The sequence below is a fragment of the Gossypium arboreum genome, chromosome 4 (assembly GCF_025698485.1).
Source record: "Gossypium arboreum isolate Shixiya-1 chromosome 4, ASM2569848v2, whole genome shotgun sequence".
In the NCBI taxonomy this organism is placed as follows: Eukaryota; Viridiplantae; Streptophyta; class Magnoliopsida; order Malvales; family Malvaceae; genus Gossypium; species Gossypium arboreum.
Window position 1 is genome coordinate 57,513,762 of NC_069073.1, and position 14,678 is coordinate 57,528,439.

At 33.8% G+C, this 14,678-nt stretch overlaps 2 non-coding genes across 2 annotated transcripts; both read left to right on the forward strand.

Annotated features, from left to right (window-relative positions):
* The first annotated feature begins 369 nt into the window (after positions 1 to 369).
* On the forward strand, positions 370 to 476 carry LOC128292218 (small nucleolar RNA R71). The gene has a single exon (XR_008282203.1). It is a non-coding gene; the product is annotated as a small nucleolar RNA R71 (small nucleolar RNA).
* A 5,829-nt stretch (positions 477 to 6,305) lies between these two features.
* Positions 6,306 to 6,412, forward strand: LOC128291986 (small nucleolar RNA R71). Its single transcript, XR_008281970.1, has one exon. It is a non-coding gene; the product is annotated as a small nucleolar RNA R71 (small nucleolar RNA).
* Positions 6,413 to 14,678: the final 8,266 nt, after the last annotated feature.

Below are 14,678 nucleotides of genomic sequence, written 5' to 3' on the forward strand. Positions count from 1 at the left end.
GATGGAAATTCTTTGAACAAATGTCCTTCCCCACAATAAACATAAGCTATATTTTCAAATTGATTAGGTGATTGTGCTGCAAAACTATTAAACCCATAAGTAGTAAAATTTTTAAGCATCGATGATATTGAGGATACCTGAGATACAAGTGAAGCAAGAGCGTCCACTTCATGTACTCCAGTAACTCATCTTCCTGACTTTGCTTGATTAGTTGGCTATTGATAATTGCTGCTAGCAATCCTCTCAATAATTTCATAAGCCTCGTTATAAGACTTAGAAAGGAGAGCACCATTAGCAGAAGCATCCACTACCATTCTCATGTGAGCATTGAGACCATTATAGAATGTCTCAAGTTGGATGCAATATGGCATTCCATGATGAAGGCACTTCCATAATAATTCTTTATACCTTTCCCATGCCTCATACAAGGACTCGTCATCCATTTGGTGGAAAGTAGTGATCTCATTCCTCAACTTAGCATTCTTGGTAGATGGAAAATACTTCATGAGGAATCTTTCTGCTAACTCATGCCATGTAGTAATGGAATATGGGGGCAATGAGTTCAACCAGGCTTGAGCTGTATCCCTTAGTGAATATGGGAGCAACTTTAATCATAGTACATATTCAGATACTCCAGCTAACTTGAAATAATTTCTCATCTCCATAAAAATTCATTAGTGAAGGTGAGGATCTTCAGTAGGCATTCTATTGAATTGGCCCACTATTTGAAGCATTTGGAACATAATCAGCTTTAGCGAGAACTGTTGTTCCTCGATCTCGAGTCTCCTAATACCCAGATTAAAATCATGAAACACTGGCATGGCATACTATCTTAGAGCTCTATCCCTATCATCAACAATAAGGATAGGATGTTGAGCAGGGTTTGCTTCGTTTTCTGCATTCGGATTTTAAAAGTTCATCTCTTCGGTCCTTCTTTGAGCTGCTTGTCTTCTACTTTGTTGAAAAGTTCTTTTAATTTCAGGATCTACGGGAGTAAATTGATAATTTGATCAATACTCATAAACACCTAAAACAAAAACAAAAAAATTAACCAAGTTAAAATTGAACAGAAAAATAAACCAAAATGCAAAGTTAACAATTTCACAAATAATGATTTTTAAAACAGTCCCTCGGCAACGGTGCCAAAAACTTGGAACAATGGCAATGTGTAAGAGTACACAATCACAACAAGTAATAAACTGACAAGTAAATGTCGAGTTATCGTACCAACATTGATTATTTAAGAAAATTATTTATGAAATGAAATTCAAACACTTTGGTGATTAAAAATATTTTGATTTTGAGGAAGTGGTTAAAAACTAAAATTTATCTATGTAAAATAAAATAAAAATAAAAGTTCCAATGTACGATTTCAAAAGATGATTTTAATCAAGATGACATAATTGTGTTAGATTAATTACATTTCTTAACTTAATATTACAAAAACAATGTTCATGTTGTTATGAATAAATTCACGGAAACTTGGTAATTTGTTAACTATTGTAACTGCCCAATTTAGGGCCTAGTCGAAATAGTGGTCTCAGGACCAAAAATCTGAAGTTGGAGAAAATATTTTATTATTATTTTAGAGTCATAGAATGTTTATACTAGTACATGAAAAATTTGGTGAGTTAATTTCGATGTTTGTGAGCCTGGTTGTGAAAAAGGACTAAATTGCATAAAGTATAAAAGTCCTAAATTGATAGCTAAAGGTGTTAAATAGCTAGAGAACCTAAATTGGGGGGCCTTTAAAGGGCAATTAGACCCCTATAAATAGGGTGGCCGGCCATAGGAGACATGTGTGGTCAAAAATTTCAATTTTTGGTGGGATTAGGTGACTAATTTTGACTAAAATAGAAAATAGAAAAAGGAAATGATATCACCCTATTTCCCATTTCTTCTTAGCTAAAAATATAAGTGATTGTTGGGATTTCAAGCTTAAAAAATTTTCAGCAACTTGAAGCACTCACAAGTAAGTGATCCTAATGGCTTTTCTAAAATATTTTTGTACTTTTGAGACCCTTGAAGCATGAGTTTTCAAATGGGGGTGCTATCTTGCAAAATGATCAAGATTTTAGGGTTTTACGATGAAGGAATTTGTGTTGTTTGCTGAGTTTTTATGGAAGAAAATGAGTCTTGGTTGTCTTATAAACAACTTTTGTGAAAGGTGTTAGCATGAAAACACCTAAGGGGTTATTTTGCATAAGTTGCAAAATAAGTGACAAGTGTGTGAAATAGTGGGAATTTTAGGTTGCTATAAGAGTAAAAAGAGTTCGTATAAGCTTAAGAGGTGAAGAAATTCGATAAAAATCGATTTTCAAGCATAGGAGTAAAATGGTCATTTTGCCAAAGTCTAGGGGCAAAATGGTCATTTTACTGAAAATGTGAATTTTCAATTGCCTAATTGTAATTAGTGACTAAAGGAGTGCATTTTGCTAATATAGATCAAGAATTGTCAAATCTGAACCAAGATCGGGGGAAAGCCAAGCAAATCGACTAAACCAAATAGTCGCTACATTTTGAAATCTGAGGTAAGTTGTATGTAAATAATATAACTACATTGCTACAATCTGTATTTAAATTGTCATTGAATAGATATGGCATGAATTGATTGATTTCGAGATTGAGAATGTGTAATGATAATTGAGATAGTAGAATTCCCGTTGGGACCTTAGGAAGTAAATAGGATATTCATGTCGTATCACTTGGGTCATTTGTGTGAGCTAGTATAAGACATGTCTGGGACATGCATCGGCCACATTATGAGAGCCAGCGTAAGACCATGTATGGGACATAGCATTGGCATTGAAACGAGTGCCAGTGTAAGACATGTCTGGGACATGCATCAGTCTCGGGACATAAGCCAGTATATGACATGTCTGGGACATGCATCGGCTACGAGATGTGTCAGTGTAAGACCATGTCTGAGACATGGCATCGGCACGGTTATGTGAGAGCTAGTATAAGACCATGCCTGGGACATGGCATCGGCCTCGAAGATAATAGCCAGTGTAAGACCATGTTTGGGACATGGCATCAGTACTTTACCCATGATTGAGGCCTATGGAATATCCGGTAGTGTTCTGAATGGTTCAACGTCAAAAGTTATAAATTTAAGTTAATGAGAAACGTAAAACCGTATTTAAGTATTACAGGTACCTAAGTGATACATATGTATAAGATGCGAACTCATTGTATATGCTATGTGATTTGTATGAAGTAAAGGGTAAGCCATGCTTATGCCCACATTGGTATCATAAGTTGTTGGTAAATTATAGACTTATTGTTCTATATTTATTTATATGTAACTTACTAAGCTTTATGCTTACTCCCTTTTCTTTCCATTTCTTTCAATGCCGCCTAACTAGCTCAAGGATCACTGGAAGTCAGAGATATCGATCACACTATCAGCCGAAACATTCGGTATAGTTGGATTTATATTTTTGAATATGACATGTATAGGATTAGAACTTATTATTTTGAGTTGTGGAGATTTGAAAAAATGTGTTGGCTTGGGATAGATCCCACACTTAGTATTAAGCCATGGATGATGGCTATTATTTATTTTCAGTTTATAAAAGTTGCATCTACATGGTTGAATGAATGTCTATTGTGGATGATTTGATTTTGGAAATTATGCATGTTTTGGTATTGGCTGGTATTTGCGTGAAAATAGGTATGCAAGGGTGGCAATGAGGTTTGGTAAATAACCTTATATTGCTCATACGGGTAGACACACGGGCATGTGTCTAGACCTTGTGTAACACACGTCAACCCTATGGGCGTATGGTCCGGTCGTGTGACCTCTGCACGTAAAAATTTCAAGTCAGTATGCATGATAATAAACACACGGGCAGAGACACGGCCGTGTGTCTCAGCCGTGTGGAGGACACGGCCTAGTGCATGGGCATGTGCCTTGGCTGTGTGACAATTTAGGAATGCTAACGTCAGAAACAAAATACCCAGGTTTTTTCACACAGGTTAAGACACGGGCGTGTCGTGGCCGTGTGAGGGACACGGGACATTACATGGGCGTGTGTCTGGCCATGTGAAAACCCCTTTAAGTGTGAATTAGAATTTAATTCCACACAAGTGTGGGACACGGACATGTCCTAGGGTGCTTAGGTCGTGTGAGCCACACGGACCACCAGCACGACCATGTCGAAATGGTCACACGGGCGTGTTACCCTTCCACATGGGCGTGTTACCCTTCCACATGGGCGTGTGCCCTATTTTAAGGCAATTTTCTTAAGGTTGGTTTAAGGACCCAAAATGGTTCCAAATAGTTTTTAACGGTCAATTTGGGGCTCGTAGGCCCATAATAAGAAGTTTAAAGTAGAAATTGAAAAAGTTCTAATTTGTTCCAAGTCTCGATGACTTGAGACTATTTGTATGCATGAGATAAAGTTAGGTAATGCCTCATACTCCAACCTGGCGTGGGTTACGGGCATAGGGTGTTACAACTATAGCACATATAGAATTACTAAATTAACAAATCTCTTGAACATATCACTATGCCAATTCAAACAATTAATCAATTTTAATAAGCAAGTAAAAGGTTAAGTGAAGTAACAATATTACCTACATTGAAATAGTTTAATCACAATAATCTTGCAAGTTAAGCAAGGCTAATGTACTGTTTAATATTGTTGCTAATTTAACCTTCAGATATCTTGCAAGATTAAACATGCATTGATTAAGTAGTATGTCAACTAATTACAATTTCAATATGATTAATAATTAATTCATTAGTTACCTTACAATTCTAATGCAAGAATAACATAATCATAGTTTTACTTAATGAAAAATTTACCAAGACCTATAACAACACAAACATAATTTTAATAATTTTAGTGGACGAAATGCAATCAACCTAACACGAATTAAATGTAAGCCATGTTAATTATATTAAGAATAACAACGTAACAAATATTCATAGACATGTTCATAATAACAACAATAAAAGTTAAATGATAGGAACTAGAATCAAATCTCATATTTCTCTGAAGCCTAACTAGTTTGCTCTGCTCCTCCTTCTCTTTTTATTCTCATTAAATCGATGCTTCTACAAGCACTTGAATTCTACTACCCAAGGTGTTTGAAGAGCTCTTTTCCAAGAAGGAAATCGGCAAGGAATGAACAAGAAAGAAAAAGGGAAACAAGAAGAGAAACTGAGTGAAAGCGAGAGAGATGTGAGGAATGAAAGGTGTGATAAATCAAGAGGGGAAGGGGGATATTTTTAGGTGGGATTGGATGCTAAAAATAGAAAAAAATCAGCAGCCATATACCCCATTGTCCGACCACACATGTGGCAAGTTTGAATGTTTCAAACTTGCTAAATTTAGCTTAGGGTGTATCTTTAAAAGCACAAAAAGTGGAGGGTTTTGAATGCAACTTCAAGGAAATTTCAAGGTCTAATTTGCAAGTTAAATAATCAGCTAATTTAAGCTGATTGGGTTAGCATGTTGGATGGATTTGGGCAGCCCATTTTCTCGATTGGATCAATCTTTCAGTTTAGCACAATTGGGCCTCCTTTCATAATATAATTAATAATAATTTTTTTACCAAAAATAAATTGGATATAATTATAATTAATTGTATTATGTATTATTATTCATCATTTGGACAGTTGTAGGCTAAAAAATTAATTCACCTCGATGCTTTAGAAATCACTTTACGATTTTGTGCTTCTAAAAGTGTCTGACGAGCTAATTTTCACCTTTTGTGCAAATCTGTCAAAAATAAATGAAAATTTATTATAAAATTAATTAAAATTAAATATTTTGATAATTTGAGTATAATTTAATTATTTTATAATTATATTATATTTTTGACAAGAATTACTACGAAACTGCATGAATCTAAGTTAAAAAGGGCATGAAAAAGTCTATATATTTTCGTGTTTCCAGTCTCTCCATTCGAGATTGTATGTATTTAAATTGGGATTTCTACCCCTATTTTCGATATAGTTCACATCCCCGATAGGATTGTTAATATAGTGGAAGAGTGGTTTGTCTCATCCGTAAACAGATGATGCATTCTTCTTAGCCCCTATTCGGTTGATTCTATCCACTAACTATTGATATCTATAATCCTCCTGGACAGCCTTCACTGTAGATGGTCTTTGGCCATATGTATATCATTTAGTTGATCATTGGCAGGAGTTCATTGCCATACATTCTATTAATTCATACGCATCCTTGTACGTTCTGTTCATTAAGGCTCCTCTTGCTACTCCATCTAATCCTAACCTCGACTACACATCTAACCCATTGTAAAAACTTTGCAGTCTTAACCACTCAATCAAGTCATGGTGTGGGTATTTTTGAATCAACATTTTAAAATGCTCCCATGCTTTATGAAAAATTTTCCCTTATAACTTCTTAAACACCGAAATTTCCCTTCTTAGTTGGACCGTCCTACTAATGGGAAAGAACTTTTGTAGGAATTTCCCAATGAGTTCGTCCTATATCGTGATTGATCCCAGTACTTACGAATCTAGCCAAGAGAAGACATTATCGATTAATGAAAAGGGGGGCAACTGAAGATGAATGACGTCATTAGTAACCCCATTATACTTGAAAGTATCACAAAGTTGTAGGAACTGTTTTAAATGTTGACTCAGATCCTTTGTCATTGTTTTGCAAAACTACAAATTATTCTAGATCATCTAGATCATAGCTTGTAACACTCCTAACCCCTATCCGTAACATTTGCATATTCGTATAAATCAAACTCATACATATGTATAGAGTATGATGTTGTTTTTATTATCAATTGCAATCTTAATTGAATTATATATACAAGCCATGCTTCAAAAGTTTAACCATATCAAAATCACGCATATAATAAATAAAACAATTTTCTTATTTATACATATTTGCATGTTAACCCATATCGACCTGTATCTCACGACTTTATAAACATTAACTTATAAAACATTAGCTAATATTTTAACATAACTCAATGTACTTTTAATATTGCTAATTTATGCAAAAATCACCTTGATAACCATAGCTATTATCCAACTTAAATGCTGAATCCATCAAACCAACATTGTTAGCTAAATATCATGCCAATATTAAATATACCTATCACATGCATTTCTCATTTATTTGACTAATGAAATTAATCACAAAAGTAGTACAAAATTTTATCTTTCAGTCTTAGGCTAAAATATGCCATGTCATAATCATATAACTTTACTAATTATGCAAATTATGCTGGTCTGAATATTCATACAATTATCCAAGACATATGTATACCTTTCTCGCCATTACAAACCATAATGTAAGTGACCAATTCATAAGCAATATTATCATAGGCATATATATATTGGTTTTTCCTATTATTAGCCGAATGCAATTACACACCATTTACCATTTCTAACTTGCAAATGCACAACCAATCCTTAAACCATATATTTGGTCATCAAATTTATCTTCTAAGGATCTAACCAATTTCACAACTCCAATCAAACTAATTATGCATCATGTCATAATACTTACGTATTCCTTTTTAAATCAAAAGCTGAACCATATAACCAATAATCAAAAACTTTCAAATGTCTAATTATTAATCAAACATGTGTCATAAATATATATATTTGTAAGCATCTATCTCATAGGTAAGTTACTAGTTATATCACACATGTATACCTAAGTATATCCGTATATGCCATTATGTCAAATCACCTTTATGGCATAATATATAATCAAACTGATAAGGATTACAAACATTTATTTTGATATGGTCGGACCTTATCGCATATTTTACCAAGTTCATACGTATTTCACGATATCACATTAACCCTTTCAGACACAAATAACAATTCATTTCATAACTAATTCACAAACTAAAAATTACCATATTTAGAATGCAAACACATCACCAAGGCATTAATCAAGCGTTAAACACATGGCATATTCATTTCACATATTACTACTCACGTTCGACAATCCATATACAAAACCATTCATCATATTTCATGAGCATAAAAGCCGAATCACATATAGTTAATATCCATCACTTATATTTTATTACTTAACCAATTTCAAATATATTTACCCAAACATACAAAACTTATATGCCAAGTAATAAATATATTATAATAATCTTTTACCTTGTTTGGACATAATCAAATACTCGTTAATGCTAAATCACATATAATACCTTAATTAGGTATGACAACCTAATCCACATACATGTTTATCTATTCAAATATCATAACCAAGTCGCCCAAATATACACATCCAAAATCACCAACCAACTTCTATACACAAATAGATGTCACCACCTATATCATTCATCCATGACACATAGCATAATAACCAAAACGAACATAAGCCATAAACAAACAAGACCGAATTCAAACATAGAAATTAGGCCATTTTTGCATGGCTTAAATTACACAGAACCAAAATCTAACATTTCAAACTATAATCTAGCCTATACATGCCATAGGTTCAAAATTTTAGCTTATAAAATACCGAAGACAGACGATAGTGTGATAAGCTTCTCTGACGATTCTCGAGCTCATAACTTGTATCCAAAATCTATAAAATAGAGGTAAACAAGAACACATACAGAGTAAGCTTTCATAGCTTAGTAAGTCATAAGAAAATAAGCAACTTAATGACATAATCAAGTCATTTAAACTAAACCAAATTATACCATCATAGTTACTTAAAATCTTAAGCTTACAATTTCATGCATTATATATATATATTCACATATAAACTATTTAAGTCCGAAAGTACATATACATATTTTGATAAACTATCATACGATTTCCAAACCAAAATATCTTTATCATACCTAGTACATATACATTTATGTACATATATTCAGAAATCAAAGATAACAATCGCATACATATTCATATTTCATACATATTCATATTATATGGCCGAGTACACATACATATATATAAGCAAAATATCCTTCAATTTCACACTAAATATCATTATGTGAACACATTTACTTTTACTCATGAATCAAAATAAAACTTTTTATGCATAAGCATAGTAATGACTGAATGAACACTTTCATATATAAATATACATTAACAAACTATAATTTAATGACCAAGCCAAAACCTCTTTATTATACCAAATACACATACACTTTTATGCATATACTGTAAGTCAAAGTATAACAATCATATATATATTTATATCAATGGTTGAATATACTACCAATTGCATATATTCACAAATAATTTCAATAATGTTCATATTATTTAGCTACAAGGCCGGATACCTTTTTTTCACATTCACATAAATTCTTACTTTACTTCAAGCATGTTTTGCAACAAATATTAAGTAACTTACTCACTTTGTTTCAAATAGATAATAAACCAATTCATACCTGATCATTTTAGCTCACTTTTACACATTTGTATACAACTTATCAATGCCTGATGAACCATTTAAAATTGGATAGAAAACTCGGATAATCACACATATATTGTACAATGCCAACGTCCCAGACATGGTCTTACATGTAACCACATATCGATGCCACTGTCCCAAATAGGGTCTTACTTGTACACATATATCGGAGTCACATACCGATGCCATGGTCTTACTCGCACATCACATATCGAAATCCTATGTCATGACATATGTATCCTAGCTATTCCTAATGTTCATATGGGGCTTTCGGACGTCGTAACTCGGTCGAAACGAATTTAGAAATATAGTAGCCAAGCTTGTATACATTCGACTATTGTAGATATAAATTCACATATTTCATTTCAGCATATATAAGTCACATTTAATTAAAATTAAATACGTCTATTTGCTTATAAACTTACCTCAGACGATGGAAAATAGAACGGGACGAATAGTCGACAACTTTTGTTTCCCCCCCCATTCAAATCTAATTTCTTTGGTTCTTGATCTAAATATATTTAAATTTAGCTCATTCAAACATATTTTCATTCAATTTAGTCCAAAAACAAATAAATGGGAAAATTACCATTTTACCCCTGACATTTATAATTTTTACAATTTAGTCCCTATTGCACAAAACACAAAATATACGAAATTCACGATACCCATGTTTTGCTGAATATCCCTAGTGTTCATACAAGTCCATATATTTCATTTATTTCACATTTTAGTCCTTCAAATTATTATTTTTGCAATTTAGTCATATTTACTCAAAATCATCAAAAACTCCAATACAAAATATGTTAATCTAAAACATATCTTTCATATTTTATCATCAAACAACAAAAATCACAAGCTATCAACAATGGCACAACTCAAAATATTCATCAAAATAAAAATTAAAGCATGGGTTTTGTAGTACTTGAAGCAACGATCTAAAAAACGTAGAAATTATCAAAAATTGAACAAAAAACAAACCTTGATTGAGCTTGAAAGGATGGTCGAACCTAGGTTTCTCTTTTTCTTTTCTTTTGTTTCTAATTTCTGTCAAAAGAATGAATAAAACATGGCTTTCTTTTATGATATAATAACATATATTAATATTTTTATTTAATTACATTTTTAACCTTAATAAAATTATAAATAAATCATATAAGCCCATTACCATCCACCCTTTCTTAAAATGGACTAATTGCAACATAAAGACCCCCATTAATAAAGCCATTAACAAATAGGTCCCTTTTAGAAATAACCACCAAATTTTCATTTTACGCGATTAAGTCCTTTTGTAACCCCCCAATTTTCGGGTTTTCTGTGTTTCTGTGATTTTTAAAATTTGTGTGTGTTCTGGTTGGTTAAAATATATATTTTAGTAGGTTAGTGGGCCTTTGGAAGGCCCAAACTTAAGTTAAATCTGTGGTAGTCTTCGGAATTTTAATTTTATGAACAGGTGATGCAATTGGCGTTTGGGCTTTTAAGAGTAAAGGGGTAAAAGATGACACAAAAATGAGTGTGGTGTAGTGGCAAGGTGGTGCCACTTAGGGGACAAGAAAGTGACGCCATAGAGGAAGCAAGGGGTCCAAGGTTCAAGTCTTGGCTCTTGCAATATATTTTGGTTTTTCTTTTCAATAAATCTGGAAGCAAGTTGGTGCGCCTTAAAGTTTAATGTGCTGGATTTATGACACAAATGAGTTGATGGCCTAGTGGTGGTGGCGTGAGTTGGCATGTGAGAGGACTTTGGCTCGAATCCCTTGGCACGCAAAGGTTGATTATTTTGCTATGTTAGGACGGTAAGAGTTGGTGTTGGTTTTAAACTCTGGTGATGGAGAGATCCCACATCGGGAAGCTAACATAAGAGTAGATGGAGAGTTGGCTTTAAATAGAGCAAACCATGAGGAGAGTAGGCATACCCTTCTTGGCTGATCCCTTTCACTTTGTGATGTGCTCGTTTGGGTTGGGCATCAGCTGAGAGTGTTTGGAGTGTGGATTAACTGCAGTCTCCTAACAGGTGTGTATTTCTCATTACTCTAGCAGTAGGACGGCTATTTCAGGCTGCGATGGGCTGAAATGGGCCATGTGGTCCCAATGGGTCCGTAGGCCCAAGTGGATAAGTTGTAGAATTACTAAAACACCCCTGTATGGTAGGACTACCGATTTACCCCTGGAGGGTAAAATGACTATTTTGCCCCTCGTGCGTAAATGACTAACTTGTGTGATGATTGGGTTAGTTGACGTGGATTTATGTTAGTTATCATTAATTCGTAAGTCTAATGTGTTAGTGATCGATTGTAGGATTATCGCGTGGGAGATATCGTCATCAATCGTCATCAACCAGGTGTGTAAACGACACCCTCCCTTAGACTGAATCAGTAAAAGCTGAAATACCGAAACGTTGGTATTTTGTGAACTTGCAAGTGTGCGAGCGCTTGTGAGACAGTTGTTAATGAATATGGTGCATTTGGATGATTAGAGTGTAGAGTGTGCATTTTCGTGCACAACGGTATTTTTAGGCTTAATGGCCCAAAAATGGGCCAATGGGCCAACGGGCCCACTTTGGTAAAAAGACGAGGTGAGTACTTCTAATTACTTGGTAAACGTTAGAATGAGCATGAAACCTTAGCAATAGGTAATAATTACTGAAATACCCTTATGCATGCAAAATTACGATTTTACCCCTAGAGTTATTTTTTTCTGAAAAGCATGATGTTCTGTTTCTGTATACGTATGCCATGACATATTATTTCTGTTGCAAGGGACATGGGTTTATATTCATAGAGGAAGCGTTCTGGCAACCTCGCTGCAATCTGGTGGCCTCGCCATATATATCTGTTCTAGTGACTTCGTCACAATATCTGGCAGCCTCGCCGCAATCTAGTGGCTTTGCCACAAATATATATATATATATATATGTTCTGGTGGCTTAGGCATAATATCTGTATCTGGTGACTTCATCACAATATCTGGCAGCCTCGCTGCAATTTCTGTGGTGTGTAGCGGTTGGGTGGGTCGAGTAGTCTCCCCACATGGTGTAAGGCTGGTACGGGGGTGTTATGGATGGCTCTGGGTTGGGATTTCTGCATTCATGATATATTTGTTCTGTATCTGCTATGGGCCTATGGGTTTCATTTTGATTTCTATACTGGGCCAAGGCCCAGATAAGTCTGACTCTAAGGTTTGATCTATTTTGGGCTATGGTTGGGTTATGTTACACACTGAGTTTACCGAACTCACCCTTTATTTTCATCTCTGCAGGAAATCCCCAACCATAGTGGGCTTGGAGCTGTGAGGGATTCGGAGTGGCCACATCATCTGCAAAGTTGGTTTTTCTAAGTTAGTTTATTTTTATTATTTTATATTCTGATTTAATTTTGGGTTTTAAGTTGTAATAAGGCCGCTATTTAAATTTCTTTTTTCGCTATGGTTTTATTTTCTGATTATATTTATACTATGACGAAACTGCTAGTATTAGGCTGCGCGGGTTTTCAAAATTAATGAATGTTTTCAAGACTCAACAAGCACAACAAATGGATAACCTAAAGATTGATAAACCGGCTTTTCATTCAACCGCTGTTTTTACAAAGACCACCTCAATCACTTAAACCAGTGAATGCATACTAAGTCGTAAGTCCATATGACACGTCAGATCTGGCCATAACTGTGACAGCCCTATTCTGACTGTAGTCGAAAAGTGGTTTCGGGACCGCTAAACCGAGTCATAGAAATAATTGAATATAATATTTTATGTCTAAAATATGTGATCATGCATATGTGAAATTTGAATGCTTTGATTTTTGTCAATTTGAATGTGTTTCTAAATAAAAAGGACTTATGTGAGAAGCTTTGAATATATGTGTGGCTTATTTTAAATGATTAATTATTGAATGATGCAAATAAGTAGGTTTGCATGTCAATTTGCCACTTTTAATGTTAGTGGCCGGCCATGATGGTTTTGGTGAGCAAAATAAGCATATTTTATATGTATAATAATGAATTGATATTTTTTTAAGTAGTTTATTGATATAGTCATTATTATATAGTTTATTGATAAAAATAAAATAAGAATTTGGTGAAGAAAACAAGAACTCATCTTTGTTTCTTCACCTAGCTGAAATTCATGAAAAGAAGAAGAGTGAAGGATGGTTTTGGGACCGTTCGGTCAATTGGAGGCAAATTTGAAGGTAATTTGATGTGGTTTTGTAAATTGTTGATGAATTTGTGTTTCTCTTCTTTTTCTAGCCGAAACCCACTTGATAAATTTAGTTTATGAGGCATTTTAGATTCGGCCTTAGTGAAAATGAGTGAGGAAATTTGAGTTGAGGATAGAAGATAGTAAACGAATGTTCAATGGACAATTTGATACCAAAAATTCATATGTTTATGAGCTTGTTTTTGAAAAGTATGTTACATGTGAGTGATTAGTTCATGAAGGAATTTTCGGTTATGTTTGTTTTGTATGAGTAATGGATTGTTGAGTTCATGCTATTATGAATAAAATTGATTAAGAGAGGCTTGAGATAATTAAATATGCATGTTGGTGGTAAGATGAGCATTCGGTTTTGGACTTTTAAGTGTTGTTAAATACTTTGAATAATATATATAAATGGCTTTGATATGTGAAATTTGGCCAAGTGGTTATAAGCATGATTTTAGAAATTCAATGATATTCGGCCAATTTGAATAATTCATGGCACCTCAAGCAAATTAGTTTTAGATGTTATTAAATATTGAAGATTATTTAAGCATATTACCAAATGTGATTTTAGTTAATGATTCGGTTATGAGTGCTGATTTTGTTTTATAATTAGCCAAATGTGTATATGTATGCTATGAGGTGGTTTAGCTTAAAAAAAATTAAGGTGCTCGGAAGGTGATTGCCGTGGATAGTTTAAGTAATGAAATTTAATTTCTGTTATGTAAAGTAATGACATTGCCGTTTGTAAATTGAGTAGTTAAAATTGTTGATTGCGCATCAAGAGCTTAAGGGGACAAACTCGGATCGAGGAAAAAAACGAAGGTAGTTGTGTAGTCGATATAGCCGTACGATAACTTTTGAGGTAAGCTCTTAAACGATTAAGTTGAATTTATGTGTTTAAAGATTAAATGAATATAGAATAAAGTTTTAGTATATGTGATATATAAATATATATATTTTCGAATGATTAATAATGTTCATAACATGAGCCGAAAATGGCTAGCTTACTCGATTGAATTGTGTATGGAAATGAGGTATATGCTAAAAGAGTTTTAGAGAATGATATATGATCTCTGTGTTTCGGTTAAGTA